General features: G+C 35.9%; 1 long non-coding RNA gene across 1 annotated transcript; it reads right to left on the bottom strand.

Moving 5' to 3' along the window:
• Positions 1–1,328: 1,328 nt before the first annotated feature.
• On the bottom strand, positions 1,329–3,249 carry LOC148200263 (uncharacterized). Its single transcript, XR_015785781.1, has 3 exons — positions 2,956–3,249; positions 2,712–2,796; positions 1,329–1,481 (listed from the first exon to the last, which is right to left on the bottom strand). It is a non-coding gene; the product is annotated as an uncharacterized LOC148200263 (long non-coding RNA).
• Between the last annotated feature and the right edge of the window lie 1,570 nt (positions 3,250–4,819).

The raw sequence follows: 4,819 nt of genomic DNA, 5'->3' as shown, positions 1-4,819 counted from the left end.
ACAAAACATAGTGTACTCATAACCTACAGTGTCCTTAAAAGAACAAAACTGCTCTGATACCACTAATGTAACATCCCAAAACTACAGCATTTAACTATATAATAGAATAATTACTTTAATAATAACCCAGATCAGTCTTACATTAGAGTCGAGCGTACGCTCATGGCCGAACAGCCTTTCATAAGGAGTTACAAATTTAAGCCGTTCAAGATAAGCAACCCTGACCGAACGGTTTACAAAAGAAAAATATCGAACGGTCATACTAAAAATAAATAAAGGGGAGGTGATCGAACGACCACCTTACTAACTAGACAAAGGCCCGAGCGTTCTACTGTTCAATCTATGCTTCAACTTCTTCCAACTTTTCTTCCTCCAGCGCCTCTTCCAGCCGCTCATCTCCTTCCACTCACATCCACACGGATGATCATTGCAATGACAAGGACGGACGTACAAAATCAGACACAACAGGAAACGTAGGGTAAGCTTATGTAATTTAATTCATACATACACATACATTTCAAACAATGCAGCATACAAGATAAATTCCAACGTACGTAACATACAACGCCTATCACTAGATTGACTGTCCGGATTGTATGAATTCTGTGTAGCTACGACTTCGTGCACCCGGGTGATGTAGTAACTGAAATTCTCTCATCAGTTGCCACCCGAGGTTAGTTTGTTCCATCCAAAGTACCCCTAAGGACTAGGACCTCCTGCCGTTCCCACACATGACCTACCCTCCTCTACGTGAGGACGAGTACTCACGGAACATCAGGATGAATCGCCAGCCAAGCATTACCACATTCATACTTTACCAATCTCAATTCTCAATCCTGAGTCGTTCCTCCTTGGAACACTCGTACAAATCCACAACATTCCATTCATCTCATATTTTCTTCATCATTCATTATCAATCATCTCAAGTTTGTCTTTCATTACCAATCATTTAAGTTTCATCTTTCATTATCAATCATTTCTATTTCCTCTTTGATCAAAAGTTTATAAAAGACACCAATTACCGAACGTTCAATCCGCACTCAGAACGAGGACGAACACTTAGAACGAGACAGAGAGGTCTCCAGTTCCAGAATAGAATAAGATCGAGAGGTTTACTGTTGGTTTGAGAGAGAAACCGAGTGTAATAGATGTAGCAAGGAACGAATGAACCGAACATTCATTACAAAGTGAATCAATTATATGAACTGAGTCTTGACAACTCTAATCGAACGCTGAAAAGACCTCGCCAAAGGCTACGACTCTATGCTGGAACCAATCAATACTGACACTTCAAGATATTCCAATAAAAATACTTAGAAAAATTCTCATGAAGAAACCGAACACTTATGAATATTTAACTTATTTGATTTTACATCAAGAAATCCGAATGCCAGTAAAAGACCGAGCACGGTAGAGAAGAAAATTCTATTGAAGTTAGACGAATGCTATTTTTCATCACTCCCAATATTCTTGTTCTTTACCTGAAACAAACAAGAAAGAATACATAGCCATCAGCCTAAATGCATATGATTAAAAACTGGATGTTATTATGACTGGCAACTTGTTTTCCTTATGAAAGGACAAAAAGTGTTTTAACATTAATTTAATAAAGCCAAACAAAATTGAATGCAAATTGTTAGTACAAAAGAACACACAACGAAAGTTGATTAGTGTTAAAATATGACAAAATTTCAATAGTATACCTGTATTTTACAATTAATTTGAATATAGCTTAGGTTACCTCTCAAGATTAGTCCCTACATTTCTTTACCCCGAATGATTCATTAATAAGTTAGAATTATGATCTAACATTAGCATAAATAAAGGCCAATTTTATATGTTTTTGTATCACATTGGAAAACATCATACGTTATGAACCTCGCCAAGATATTCCAATATTAAAGGTCCATTATACAAGGAGGCAAATGAACCAACAAGATGTAATGGGCGACTGGTAACTGGAAAACCCAGATAGTAAAGGAGGTGGTAAGAGTAGTTAGAGAGGTCTATTTGAAAAATTTGAGAGTTGAGGAGAGGGACTTATAAATATAAGTTTCTATCAGATAGGAGATGGGGAAGTATTTTTTTAGAGGCTTAATTACCTACTTAGTCCCCATGTTCGGAGGTAATTTGCTGTTTAGTACCCGGTTTTAAAACCGGGTACTAAACAGCAAATTACCTCCGAACATGGGGACTAAGTAGGTAATTAAGCCTTTTTTAGATATTAATAACATGTTTTCACAGTTGTAGTAGAAGAAGGGTTTCCCTTGGCAAAGAGGAATAACAGGATCTCTCTGGTTATCTTCCCCTTCATATGTCTTTCATAATCTTCCTATCATATCAAAACAACATTAACATTTACTTTTAACTAAAAAGCTAAAACAAATTTCAAGCCGACATAATAGCTTTTCTCTGCAACAGCTTCTTAATTTTTTTATTAATAGTTTCATTCCCTAGTTGTCACGCAACACAGAAGAATCCTTATATTTATGTCATTGTCAAGCATCACTGACTCGATACACGGTAAGTCCCAACAAGTTTGGATAACTACTGAATTAGTAATTGACACTCACGGCCACCGTTTTTTCCTGTGTTAGCAAGATCAGAATCGCAAAAACAAACCTAATCGAGAAGGAAACCGGAAGTCGGAAACGAAGTCAACCAAGAACAGCAAAGAAAAGAGAAAAGATAAAAGGTAAGAGAGAGGAAACCTGCAAGGCATTGACGAAACTCTTGTTGCCGAGGCCTCGTCGTAGGTCATGGCAGAGTTGAGCGCCCCACACCCAAACTCCATTGCTGCAACCGAGAGAAGAGACGCGACGAATGAAATTGCGAAAAAGAAAAAGAGAAACTAGGAATGCAACGCCATTGGTGAAGTCAACCAAACAAACACAAAAATTAAAACAAGAACTGCCAAGAAAAGAGAAAATAAGAGATAAGAGAGAGGAAACTTGCAAGGTGTCTTGCTGCGCTCCATGGAGTCCTCGTCGTAGGTCATGGCGGAGTTGAGCGGTGCGGCGGTTGAGCGCTCAAACGCCATTGCTGCAATAGAATCACACGCTCAGAAGAAACGCGAATGAAATTGCGAAAAAAAAAAGACAAACTAGACTTGCAGCTGAAACGCCATTGGTGAACGGTGCTCTCATTAGTGCATTACGAATTGGGAACTGAAGAGAGAGAAAGGAAGAAAATAAAGAGGAAAAAGAGTTGTTGTGAGGTGGTGTGTGGGAGCTCTTTAAGCGAAAGGGATATTTAAGAAGTGTCCGGTGACAGAGTTGTTAGTTGGCGCCAACTTCACGTTTACTCCGTTAATCTTTTAACGTTAGAAGAGACGATTATCCTCTGGGTTGTCCTTTTTAATGTTAAATATTTTAAAAACTAAAATAGATTTTATATTTAATCATTTTCTGCTTTCGAATTTTGTTAGATAGGTTCTTTATTTATTTTTTAAAAATAAATGAAAATACATATTAATAAAAATGACTATACAATAGTCAAAAATGACTTTAAGGTTGTGCAATCCAAAAAAATAATTAATAAAAAATTTACTTTCAAATTACAAAGTTGAATTTATGATATAGTTTTAATTATGCATTGTATCATTGGGCAAAATTATATAGGTTTAATCCTTTTCGACATCCCTATTTATGTACGAATGTCTCAATTGGGTCCTCGTTTTCTAAAGTGTATCAAAATGGTCCCTAATTTTGAAAATTGATATCAATTGAGTCCTTTCCGTTAAGTTGGCTGGATGGCGTTAAAAAAATTGATGAGTGGATGCTGAGATGACGAACGAACGCTCGTCCATCAGCGAACGAACGCTCGTCGACCACCGAACGAATAGTCGTCCAGTGTGGAACGAACGGTCGTCCAGTAGTAAGAGGTCGACGAGCGTTCGCTGGTGGACGAGCGTTCGTTCGCTGGTGGACGAGCGTTCGTTCGCTGGTGGACGAGCGTTCATTCGTCATCTCAGCATCCACTCATCAATTTTTTTAACGCCGTCCAGCCAACTTAACGGAAAGGACTCAATTGATATCAATTTTCAAAATTAGGGACCATTTTGATACACTTTAAAAAACGAGGACCCAATTGAGACATTCGTACATAAATAGGGATGTCGAAAAGGATTAAACCAATTATATATAGTTAAAGAAACATTCGTATACACTTTTGATAAAAAGATATGTTCCTTATGTCATTTTTAAGGGCTAAGTAAATATGGTGACAAAACCCTCATTATCATTGATCTTTGTCAAGTGAAATAACTCATGTAAAATGTTTTAACCAAAAGATATGAAATTCGATTACCTAAAGCATTAAGAGTGTTCCCTTTTCTTACTTTCCATCTTTTTTTTATCTACCCCTAAGCTTCTAATCTACCTTTAAAAAGTCTTTAAAAGTAGTTTTCTTCCTTTATTGATTTTATTAAATATGTCGTCTTATTTAAATATGTTTCTTTAACCTTATTCTTTTTAATTTGTTATCATTTATTTGTTTCAATGTTGTCTTATGGTAGTTGTATTAAGAATTGATAAATCATATATCTTTTTTAAAAGTTGATGGAGACTGATATCTTTTTGAAAATGATATCTTCTTGGGTGTTTCAACATTCAACATTGATTGTTCTATTAAATTTGTAATTGTTGTTTGCTTTCTACAAACTCCATTTGATAGTTGAACAATTTTTTCATCAATGAGAAACTAAGGATTGAATATCAATATTTTGTGCAATATTTTCTATTATTATCAAAAAGACACATTAATACTAAGTCTATTATAAAAAAGACACATTAATACTGAGTCTATTATCAAAAGACAC

The sequence above is a fragment of the Vigna umbellata genome, chromosome 4, assembly GCF_029865625.1.
Source record: "Vigna umbellata cultivar VRB3 chromosome 4, Vumbellata_1.0, whole genome shotgun sequence".
NCBI classification, from domain to species: Eukaryota; Viridiplantae; Streptophyta; class Magnoliopsida; order Fabales; family Fabaceae; genus Vigna; species Vigna umbellata.
The sequence above is the reverse complement of the archived record's forward strand: the minus strand, read 5'-3'. Positions and strand labels throughout refer to the sequence as shown.